The sequence below is a fragment of the Acanthopagrus latus genome, chromosome 14 (genome assembly GCF_904848185.1).
Source record: "Acanthopagrus latus isolate v.2019 chromosome 14, fAcaLat1.1, whole genome shotgun sequence".
NCBI classification, from domain to species: Eukaryota; Metazoa; Chordata; class Actinopteri; order Spariformes; family Sparidae; genus Acanthopagrus; species Acanthopagrus latus.
Genome location: NC_051052.1, coordinates 12290704 through 12302970, shown reverse-complemented (window position 1 = coordinate 12302970; position 12267 = coordinate 12290704). Strand labels below are relative to the sequence as shown.

Below are 12267 nucleotides of genomic sequence, written 5' to 3'. Positions count from 1 at the left end.
TGTCAGATTGAGACTGTCATCTTGTGCTTATAACTTACTTTATTGTGAGTGTGTCTTTGCAATGCTGCTTCGTAAACAGATTGTGTTTTATATCTTTGTCTAACTGAGAACAGAGGAACAGACTTTAAGTTACATGACATCTAAATTTTAGGTTTTCGCCTGTTGGGATTTTTTTGTGCTGTCTGTGTGCATAGTGAGGAGTTTGTAGATCTGGATGGGGCACAGAGTGACGTCAACAGCTGCCATCAGCAAGGTCAGGGCCCAGTGTGTGTTAGTGTGTGTGTTTGCATGACAGACAGCGTGGAGACACAGTAACATCTTCAGCTGTTGCTCGAGCTGTAAAAGAGTCATTATCACTCACTCAGTACAATCTGTCTTCCACGTCAGAATCATCTTCACCCAAAACTACCAATTTTACACCCTTCGCCTGCCTTTCCCTGTTCATTTTGTTGCTCTGTTTCTTTGCGTTATCCATGTTCCTGAAGGTTTCCTGCTTCCTCTCTTTTCTCCTGCGTCTGCAGTAATCACACCAGTGAGTATCACGCTGAATCAGCTGCTTATGAATTCTCTCCCTCCGTCTCTCTCTTTGAGCTGCGGAGCCTGAAGGTCTAACCTCCATTTGAACTCCCATAGCTTTGTGTGTTAGTGTGTGTGTGTGTGTGTGTGTGTGTGTGTGTGTGTCAGGGCTCTGAACCCTCACCTTTGACACTCAGTGCATACCTGTCTGAATTTACAGCTTAACTCCAACCTCCAACTAATCTCTGTCCAAAATACTTTCCTGTCTTGGTAGAATATCATTTCTTGTTTGAGTGATGATAACGTTTTCTCACAGAGATCACTCTCATTATTATCAGCTTTCAAAGATGCACTAACTTGCTGATTGTCTTATTAAGAAACACAGAGTCTCACAGGAAGCTGAGGGACTCCCCCCTCCCCCACAGGCTTCAAAAGCTCCATCGCCCAACGTGGGGCTCGAACCCACAACCCTGAGATTAAGAGTCTCATGCTCTACCGACTGAGCTAGCCGGGCTGTGCGTGGTGAGTGAAACACTGAGAAAAAATGGAAAAAGGAAAAGATCATCTATAATCAAAAAGAGAAAGTATTTCAGAAGCTATCGACAACAACAACTGTACCCAAAACTCATACTTGAGTAAAAGTAAAACCACTGTATGAAAATATAACTTTGGAAAAAGTCACTTACACAATATTTGTCTCCAAATGTAGCAGAGTGGAACTTAATGCAACATGTCTTACTGCAGTTAGTAGTATAGCTTCTATAGCTGTTCTACAGGTACTGCAAGTTAATATACACATATGAAACCTGCCGAGGACAAAATGATGCGTGAGGAGTGGGATTTGAATCCCGACTCCAATTGGAGACCAGAAGTCACCGAAGTCACAAAAGCTAAAGAAGACCCAATGGCTGAGTGTGTGACTGTGACGATAAATATCTATGTTTTAATGCAATACAAAGAACAGTTTTCTTCTCGTTTTCACTGAACATAATGTCTTCTTAGCACAGAGTTTGTTCAGTCAATGTGACCACCGCACATTATGGAGCTTTCAAAGCAGCACTATGTCATGGATTGTGTCTTTTTCAGGGCCCCTCTGAAACACATCTCATGGACTTCTGAAGCTGAGACTCTCAGCCCTTTCATCTAAAAGCTCCGTCGCCCAACGTGGGGCTCGAACCCACGACCCTGAGATTAAGAGTCTCATGCTCTACCGACTGAGCTAGTCGGGCAAGGATGTGTACTAAAATACACTGAGAAAAATCCAGGCCATGAGACAGATTTTATCAAGAACAAACTTGACCTGTTTGAATTTTTGTACAAAAGATTCTCACCTCACCAGAACTTCAGGGAAACAACCAGGTTTACCACCTTAGTTGCGTGATTAGTTTGTTAAGGTTAGCGAGCCAACAGAACCCTTTAACTGGGGAGGGGGGACATGTCAGGAGTGGGATTTGAACCGACACCTCCATTTGGAGACCAGAAGCCTCTTTGTTGAGGAAGGAATCATCCCTTGAGTTTGGCACCTTGGACCACTTTATCTATCTATCTATCTATCTATCTATCTATCTATCTATCTATCTATCTATCTATCTATCTATCTATCTATCTGTCCATCTATCTATCTATCTATCTATCTATCTATCTATCTATCTATCTATCTATCTGTCTGTCTCTTTTCTTTTCTTTTCTTTTCTTCTTTCTCCTCTTTCTCTGAGGCCCCAGTGCCTAAGGCCGGATGTAAGGGTCATTAAGGAGCTGAGTTCCTGAGGGCATATGTGTGTCTGTGTGTGTGTATGTGTGTGTGTGTGCGCGCACTTCATACTGAAAATGAGGGCACTGGCCGTTCCCCCCTGTCTAAAAAGGAAATACCAAATTACTGAGGGCCTCTTTCTCTTCTCTCTCTCTCCCTCTCTCTCTCATCAGTGTTTCACATTATGATCGTTTTGCCAGTTTTGTCCAAATTAAGGCAACAGAGTATTCTCAAGCTCCTACAGTGAATAAAAAGTGTCCAACTTTCTGGTGTCTCGCTGTTAGTTTTTCTTCAAGTGAAAGTTATTGTGTGAAAGTGGTTGAGCCAAAATGGCACTTGGAACTTGAGATCCAAGTGCCATTTTCCATCTTAACAATACACTTCAATGGGTGCTTGCTTTCTTGCCTGTGGCCCACCAGTTCCCAGTTTCTGTTTGTGCCCCCCTGGTCTATATGATGTCATGAGTCATGAGTCCAAGACAGTGTAAAATCTCCTGGTCGTGTGTTTTCCAAGTGTCTGCATCTCTCTCGTCTCTCCAGTAGAGTAGAAGAACATCACTCTTCGTAAAGATATTACCTCATTCGATGTTTCAATGATATTGGTGGAAATTATTGCAGATCATGTCGATTTAACAGCTCCATCAGGTGACCATGAACAACTGAATCTGTTGGAAATTGTCCCGAGGTCTCTGTGGTTTTGTTGAAATGTTGAAACACAGACTCAAACTGCTGTCAGTGGCTTGGAGGCCCAGTCGCCTGCAGCTCAACAGGCAGGTAGTAATTGTATCCGATGCCACAAATTTCATCTGATGATACATGTTGCTTTTTTGCATGTTCTTTTCTTCCTTTTCTTGCATGCTGTATTGATTTCAGTCCATTTGTGACAAGGTCACCGCCGGCTCCCTGAAATAGAAATGCTGTAAGCGTCTGCATGCTGTCGGGGAGAAAGTTACAGTTTTTAGTCCAACAAGAGTCGTGATGAAAGATTAACAGAAATCGTGCTCGGTCCTGAGCTGGCAAACTCCCAGACTGTCTGATGTGGAAAGTTTAGTCTATAGCTGGCTGCTTGTCCCATATAATGAATGCCAAACAACGCAATGAAAAAGCATGTAAAGGATATGATGGATGTGGGAAAGGAGATAAAGACCCAAATCATGTGACTGTTCGACTTTCATCACCCTCTATTTTCCCTCATTCTCGCCTTTTGAATTGCATAGGTTGTAATTATCTGACTAAAACTGTTATAATAGAGAAAAAAGTTTTTTACTGTAAGATGCTATGCTTGTAGCACTAAATGACAGAGATGAAAAGCAGACATGCACATCAGACAATCTCTAAATTTAGATTGTGATTATAACAGAAATAAATGAGGGGAGGAAAAAAGAAAAGTGTTAAAAAAAAGAGAAGAAAGACTGAAGGCAGGATAGGCTGACAGAAAGGAGGCCAGAAAAAGAGACAGCAAGCAAGCAGAGAAGAAAAAGCTGTGCGTGTGTGTGTGTGTGTGTGTGTGTGTGTGTGTGTGTGTGTGCTGGAGGTGTGCCAGGGAGCCTGCCAGCCAGCAAGGCTGAGCTGGAGGGCCCCTGCTGGGGGTGGAGGGTTCAGGCGAGCCCCCTGCCTCCATTGGCCTACTGGAGCATGCTGGGAAAGAGTGAGGGGGGGGGGAGAGAGGGGGAGGGGAGATATGGGGATAGAGAGAGAGAGAAGGAGAGAGAGAGAGAGAGAGAGAGAGAGAGAGAGAGAGAGAGAGAGAGAGAGAGAGACCCCAAGAGAGCAGAAGGAAGAAGAGAGGGGATAGAAGGAAAGAGGTGGAGACAGGCAGACAGACAGCCAGCCATGGGCGAATGAGGAGGAGGAGGTGATGTTGATGTAGAGAGAGAGGTAGAGGAGGTAAACCCAGAGCTGGAATGTGAGAGGAATGCAGGGAATGGAGGAGTTTTCCTCTGGCTGGCTGGAGAGAGATGAGGAGAGAAAAAGAGAGTTGGAGGAGGAGAAGGAGGAGGAGGAGGAGAAGGAATTGGGAGGGAAGGGGATCCTGGAGGCGCCGCAGAGCACTCCTCTAATTTATTCCCTCCCTCACTCCCTCGCGTTAACTCCTCCTTTGTAGATACTCAACCGATCCAGATGTGCTAGGTGACTATTTCACCAGGCACTCAGATCTGTTACAGATATTAACACGACCATTTATCCACATCCGCACAGATGGAAAGCCCAACAGCAAGATGTGGCCTATTTCTTTATTTCAACATTATTGAAGAGCGCCAGGAATATTCTTGTGCTTATATTCACATGGTCTGTTATACACAATCATATCTTTAAGGAGCGCTGGTGAAAAGTGGAGAAGGGACAGTGACGTGGAAGATATTACTGGAAAATTGATGTTTTTTTGTGTTTCTTAAAGAAGAATATTCACGTAGCATGAAATAACCATGTGCGACTAAGCTGTAGTGTGAGGGGGTTAAGCTTTTTGAGTGTCTGCCTGCAGAGACACACTGTCTGCCTGTGTGTGTGTGTGTGTGTGTGTGTGTGTGTGTGTGTGTGTGTGTGTGTGTGTGTGTGTGTGTGTGTGTGTGTGTGTGCAGGTTGTGATCTTCTATTCCATGCTGGGTTCACTTAAAAGACAGGCCCTTTAAATATGAATAGCATCGTCACAGAGAGACAGGAGTGTGTGTGTTTTCTGTATGGGTGGTCGCAAAGGTATGTGAAGAGTGTGTGTGTGTGTGTGTGTGTGTGTGTGTGTGTGTGTTTGTATGTGTCACTCCCCTTTGCTTTCCTGTGATATTTCTGCAGCTACCTTTTGCACCTTCATCAGATTTCTGCACGTTCACCCTCAGAGCCCTACATGTGCGACACATCAGTATTTACGATCTCGTCTCTACCCACTCACATTTCCTCGTTTCCTTCCTCACTCTTGTTCAGTCCCTCCTTTTCTTCTTACCCAGTTACTTGAATGACATCATGGTTTGTGAGAAACAGTGTTGCCAAAGCAGTGTATGTAGAGATGCGGTTCTACGTGGGTAGGATCTCCATTTTGAAACTCTTTTTAATCCCACACATCCTCATACCTTAATGGCTGAATAGATCGATTGCCTTGGTTAGGTTTAGGCACACAAGCTACCTGTTTAGGGTTCGGCAAAGATGATACTTTGGGTTAAAATAACTAACATGACTGCTGAACTCATCAGTTGCATCTTTTACCTACGTTCACTCCTTCTACGCATTACATCAGTGAAAAACAAATCACGGAGGATTCTTGGTCACAGAAGGAACACGAACCTTGGTCTCCAGAGAGAATGTCCTTGAATAACCCAACCAAGCCCTGACTCTGACTTTCCCGCTCTTCATACTGCTGCGTTAGAGGAATCGCTTCAACACGAGATGCCAGAGGGTTTCCTACAACATCAAACTGCTGTGTTTGACACATTGGGAAAACACCACAGTTCATTAAGTTGATAGTCAAAGTATACTGCTAACCAGATAAACTAGCTGACTTGAAAAAACATATAATCACCAATTTCATGCTCTGTCTCTCTACAGGGTTTCATGTACGGAAACTTTCAACACTTCAAATCTGTGCTCTTAGGCAAGACTTTCACAGCTGAAATACCATTAACTGATGATCTTTCTACCACTAAAACATAATCCTGTAAGTATAACCCGGAGCTTGTAATCGATCTTTGGGTTAGTGGAGCATGTGGATGTTTTTCAACCTCTTTCTCGTTTTTTTTTTTCATTGTGTTCTCCCTCTTTGTTCCTCTCCGTACCTGTGTTTTTCTCTCCTCCTTTCTCTCTCTGCTTGTTTTCTGTTCACACATTGGCATGACTGTTGAGCGTGTATTGCCAAGCCTTCTAAACGCAGCAGGAAATCTCTGTTTCTTCCTCTACCTCGCTCTCAGGGGGATCGGCGAGACATTCTCTTATTTGTCCTTTTTTATCTGCGTATGTAGCCGCTTGTGTCTAATATGTGGGGTTCGTTTTCTTTTCCTTTTTTTCATTTGTGTGTTGCCTGTACAGCTCTGGCAAAACAAAAGCCCCCCCCCCACCACCACCACCACCACACCACTGCCACCACCCCCCTCCGTGTCTCCAATCAACTGTCTCTCTCATCCTGACAACGATCCTTTTATAGGAGAAAAAAAGGGGAAAATGGTGCAGGAATGGAGGGACTGAAGGGAGGGAAGACTGTGTGGAAAAAAGAGGAAGCGCGGGGGGGGTGGATGGAGATGAAATGAGCATCTGAGGAGGGGAAGGGCGGAGGAAGGTATGAGGAGCAGGAGAAAGGGAAGTGGAGATAATAATGAGGGATGGTAAGAAAAGGGGGGCAGAGAGGTGAGGGGGAGGTGAGAGGTGTCAAGTGTCACATTTACACATGTATGGGAGGGGAGGAGGCGGGTGAGGGAGGGGAGGTCACAGAGGTAGACTAGCAGTGTATGTGGTGACAGGACAGTGTTACCACAAAAATCAATAGGCCTGTCTGCTGCCGCGGCCGTGTGTGTGGCCAGAGAGTCTGAGCTTTAATTGAAGTCCCATGTCAGCGCCATAGTAACATAGACTATAGGATGTTCAGTGGATGCATTAACATTAACTTTCACCTGTCTGGCACTGAGCTCCCTGTTCTCTACGTCTTCCTTTTCCATTTGTGTGTTTTTTTGTTTTTTTTTTATCCTTTATTAGCCGGGGATGAAAGAAAACTTGACGTAGTTAGAAATTATCTCCAGTCTTCTTCTTTCTATTTCTCCGAGGACCACCCAAAGTTCAAATCCTGCTTTCTCACCTCCACGGAGCTGAAAAATGAAGTTGTCATGCTTGTTGGATTGTCTGTTTATTAGAAAGTTTAAATAAATCTTGGTTCTGCCGTCAGGCAAAAGTGGGCAAAGGGAGTTTCAGGTCTTTGCTCCTTTTACCTAGTGAGGTTATTCGCCTTGCCATTCTGTATCAACGGGACATAGATGGAAAGATGGAACTGGGGGTCGTTGTTGTTCCGCCAGTAAGCCGGTAGTGGGTTAAGTAACACCGCAGAATTGATGTCTGTGTTGAAAGAGCGAGTTAGTCAGCAGGACAGGACAGGGGGTGGGACAATTTGATAATAATGTGAGAGGACAAGATATGACACGATACTTTATGATACGATAAGATACAATACAAGGCAAAACAATACACTACAATACAATAATAATAATGTAATAAGACACGATGCACACTCACACTCAACACAGACTGTTTTGTTACATCTCAGGCCTCATTTACTTCCAGAATGGCGGCACGCTATCCAAAATCACATATATGCATGTGCATCATGCCACCATTGTTTGGTTCAGTTCAGTCTTTTTTTTCAAATGGAGGTCTTTTTTGCAGCAGTGTTGCGTGATATATGCGTGAAAAGGGCTACTGGTAAACTATCTACCACTCACTAGATCATCAACCGGCCCGATGAACCAAAAAGTCTCTCTTTGTGCATGAGGTACTGAGAGGATTAGGCAAATTAGGCTAATGATGGATTGGAAGCGACAACTTTGTTCGCGACTTGACATTCTTTGCAACTTACTGTTGTGCAACCGTCTGATGCTTGACTGGATGATGAAGAGCAGACATGCGGAGGTAGAGAGAGTTTAAAACGCCAGAATATCAAGATGCTTTGTCTCCAAATTAGCTTTTGTCTGCTGAGTCTTCTCTGGTTAATCTTCTGCTTTAGTAGATAAGTGCGTTGAATAAATTAGCAAATTAAGTTTCGTTGTGCTCACTTGCCTGCTCCCTCGTTAGTCAACTCTTATAACCCCACTCTTGATAAGCCTAGTCTGGTAATCAGCTACAAAACAATTCGTACCAGGAATTCCCATCCCTTGCCTGAATATTCACATGAGGCGCGAGCAGTTGCTACCCTCTGATTTAATCCTGAAGCTGTCCAGCGCTACAAGCTCCAACCCAACAGTTCCTGGACCGTTACAGCAGGAACCTTTTTGGTGCTTAGAGTAAATCAGAGGAACCAAAACTGGAACTTGATCCCAACAATCAAAAATTAAGGTGAAGTTTCATGGCTCAAGGAAAAGTTTCTGGGGTCGAGAGATGATCCACAGGCAGCTCTGTTACCTTGGCGTTCATTCTGCTCTGCCCGTCTTTACCTGTTCACACTGTCCCTCTTCCAGCCTCCCAGCTCTTGCTTGCCTTACCCCTCAGACTCTGACGTCTGTGAACTTGCCCTTTGACAAAGCAAAGTCAGTTTCGCTACACCTGCTCCGCGCTTTTGGATCAGTATTCAGTTGTCACGGCCCGCTTGCTACAGCCGAGCTCCTCTCTCCTCGTCTTTTTTAAAATTTTTCTTCTCGCTTGTCGATCTTGCATTTTCAGCAGTTATGGAATGAAATATTGATAGATTTATTTTTGAAGGGAGACACTTTCCCATTGATGTAATCGTACACCAAGGACACAAAACATGAAACAACATAAAATACACACAAGGACACAGAGAACGAAGAAAGCGGTAAAGGACTTTTTTTTTTGCTGCTCGTAGAAAAAGTCTGGAGAAACTTACAGCCACGTGTGAATGTGCGCGTGCATATGTGTGGCTGATCAAACTGGTCCATTTGTCAGAAAAGCTCTGGAGAGAGCGCTTTTCCAACAAAGACAGAGAAAAGAGTTTTGATTTAACATTCATTCCTAACATACGCCGTTCATATAACATTCATGCCGCAGCGGAGAACACTGGAACATAAATTGGAATAAGCAAGAAAGAGAAGAAGAAAAGCGGGCTTTGCTTCAAAAAGTCTCCTTCTGTTCTGACTCTCTTCCATCTTTTCTTTTTTTCCCCTCTCAATCGCTCAATTTTTTCTCCTCCGTCATTTCTCTTCGGCGTCGTCCCTCCCTCATCACCCTCTCTGTCATCCATCTCTTCTCAGCCTCTGTTTCACTTCGACTCCCCCCTCTTTTCTCCCTGTTTGTCACACACACACACACACAAATGAAGGCATGCTGACACTTAAACTAAGTGCACTCACACACACCCTATTCCCTTACTCCCTCCTCGTACCACCCACACAGAAATGAGGACACATACAGGCCACAAAACACACAGTCACACACACACAGTCACACGAACACACACACACACACACACACACACACACACACACACAGAACCCCCCACCCCAACAGAGTACTTTCAGCACTTTCTTCTTTACCATACTCAGCAAGATCAGATGTCAACTCGACTGACACAACACACACAGAGGCTGTATTTTTCTTTTCACCACGCTCTGTTTCCTCCTCCCCCTTATAGAATATATGCATTTTTAAAAGCCCTCCGTCACACACAGATACACTCACACACAGTGCGAGAAAAAAAAGCGCTGCGTGGTGGTCGTGAGAAGGAAAAGGTGAAGAGACGCAGATATTTTGTGGAGTCAGGGAGAGCAGATGGGGGGTGAAAAAGAGGGTCGGAGAGGTATAAAGGGAAGAGAAAGGAGAACGTAAACAGACAGTATAGTGTTCAGAGATACAGACATGATAGCCAAACGTCGACCCACACATGGAAACTACAGCATGCATGCAAAACACACACACACACGCACAGACAAACACAGGCGCACAGTGAAACATGAATAAATGATTTTCATGCACTGAAAAAACCACCACGAGCCAAGACGCTCTCGCACACATGCGCTCAATGTGCGCTCACGTGTTGGCAGCAAAACACAGCCACACACATGCACGCACAATTAAATGACATGCATATTTTCATGCAGGCAGCATGCGATGACACGGACACGGATGCGCACACGGAAACACAAGCGTCCCCTGTTCTTACTGACATGAGAGTTGTTCGGCATTACACGCGCATACACGCCTGTCATGGTCGCACACACAATACATGGGGGCGCTTCACATAAACAGGGCATGCAGCTCAATCAGTCATCCTTTACATGTCTGCAGACAGGTTAATGCTAAAGCTAGCCATATATTTGTAACCTTGTGTACAGTTTTCTCACACAGCTTTACAAGTTTTTTTCTCAGAAAATGACCCAAACCATTTTGCTGATTGTCAAAATATCAAAAAAATAGCAAAAATGTCGGCCTGTTTACTTCCTGTCTGATAACCTGACTACTCTTGTTGATCCTCTGCTCCCAGATCAGCGATAGCTGATCAATGGTAGCCAACATAGAATAATCTAAGCAGTGATGAGCTGTTTCCTGCTTCATATTTACTGTCGCTCCTCTATTCACATTCAGGCTCTTATGTTGTGCTGAGGCTACAGCAGCTAAAGTGCCTTGCTCAAGGGCACGGCGACAGTAGCTGGCGAGGTAATGGAGAGTGGTTTTCATTCATTCGTTCGGCAGCCTTCCAGTGAAAACCGCACAACTTTCACCTTTAGGCAACGACTGCCCCTGATATATATTTAAGTGCAGGCTGCTGTCGGTTACACACACATACACACACATACACGGGGCAGCATGGCCACACACCATGTGTACGAGCCAGATTTGGCTCCGTCCTCATGTCTGCCATACGGTTGATTCCTCCCCGCTGTGCACGCCCTGCAGGCCAAACACACAGCACTCCGTGTGTGTGTGTGTGTGAGTTTGTGTGAAAGTAGGAGGGAAAGAGGGAGAGAGAGAGTAAAAGAAGGAGAGGGAAATATACAGCCAAAAGGCCAGTAGAGAAGGAGAGGATAGTATCTTGTTTCAGAGGGAAATATACATCGCTTGCACTCATGAACTGTTAATGTTGTTTTTCTGATCATGATCTTTTATAAAATGGATGTGTTATACACTTTGGGTGGGGAAAAAAAATCTTATTTTGATATTGGAAAATGTTCAGGGGAATGAAAATTGCCTCAGAAAATAAATCATCAAAGACTAATTTAGGCTGAAATTCCGTTTTTTAAGAAGCTTGAAAGGCTTGTAAAAGACTCTGTGAGGCTAAAAAAACCATCTCTTTCGTCTGAATTTTGCGCTTTAAATCCTGAAAAAAAGTCCCTCAAAGAGAAGGGACAATACAGGCTTTTCCTTTAGGCTGCGCAGACATTGTTCGGTGTTGTGCTCAGTGACCATTCATTTTTAAATGGAACTGTTGCCAATCAAACAACCCATGTGTTGTTATCAACCTGTGTTCATCTTGTCTGGTGGCTTTGCCAGCATGAAATAGTGATTTGAGCGATGCAGTTGGCTCTTCTGGATTGCACGAGTGTCTTTTGGCCTTGTAACTGGTTGCATTTAAGCTGCAATGAAATCGCAATTAGACAGGTCACAGGTCATAACTACATTGTGAGTTCATCAATGCTGAGGTAAAATACAGGTGAACAAGAGTGGACTGATCTGCTGTGTCACTGAAGAGAGACAGCTTTTCAAAAATAACCTGAAAACAGCATTTTCAGATGTAAACTCAAATCATATTTGTACAACTGGGAGTGAGTTTGGTTAGTTGCACATGTCTGTGAGTATCAAGAAGGGGCGTGTTTGCATGTGGCATGAAATGCTTATGATCGAGTGGACTATCAGGGTAGGACATATGCTCGCTGCATAGTCTACCTGATGTCGCTGTGTTGGTGTTGTTCCTGGTTTTAATGTTGTTCACTGCAACTGACCGACCACGCCGTGGTGATGTCACAGTGTTACAACTTGTGTTTGGTGTTCTTCCAGGAGCATCAGAACTAATGCTGCTCCAGTTACGGGGAGACAAATCATTTTTCCATTTCCACGAAAGCAACAAAGGCCACGCTTCAAGCAAGCTGTGATGGTTTCATGGGTTGAGTACAGGCCTCTCACCCAGGAGTCTCACAGGCTCATAATCCCAACTGGAACATATTGGAGATCATCTGTTGCAGTTTGGTTAGGTTGAGGCAACAAAGATACTTGATTACGTTTTGGAATATATATTTGGTTAAACTGTACCCTTTCACAATGTTTAACACTTGACACAAAAGGGGTTGGGTTCATGTCAGTGTCTCCTATGTGAGGATTTTGTTGGTCTTTTACCTGGAATCACAAAGAGCCATGACATTACAAAAACAT

The 12267-nt window shown here is 44.2% G+C and overlaps 1 protein-coding gene and 2 non-coding genes across 5 annotated transcripts in view; 1 reads left to right on the top strand and 2 right to left on the bottom strand.

The window, feature by feature from the left end:
- The window catches only part of wnt5b (wingless-type MMTV integration site family, member 5b), an 85604-nt gene that overhangs the window by 25848 nt on the left and 47489 nt on the right, over nt 1-12267 (top strand). The window contains exon 2 of one of the 3 annotated variants that reach the window (XM_037122109.1): nt 5800-5908. The exons of the other annotated variants lie outside the window; for them this stretch is intronic. The gene's annotated coding sequence lies outside the window, so the exon portion shown is untranslated. The remainder of the gene's footprint in view (nt 1-5799; nt 5909-12267) is intronic. 3 annotated transcript variants of the gene reach the window in all.
- On the bottom strand, nt 958-1030 carry trnak-cuu. Its single transcript has one exon. It is a non-coding gene; the product is annotated as a tRNA-Lys (tRNA).
- On the bottom strand, nt 1673-1745 carry trnak-cuu. Its single transcript has one exon. It is a non-coding gene; the product is annotated as a tRNA-Lys (tRNA).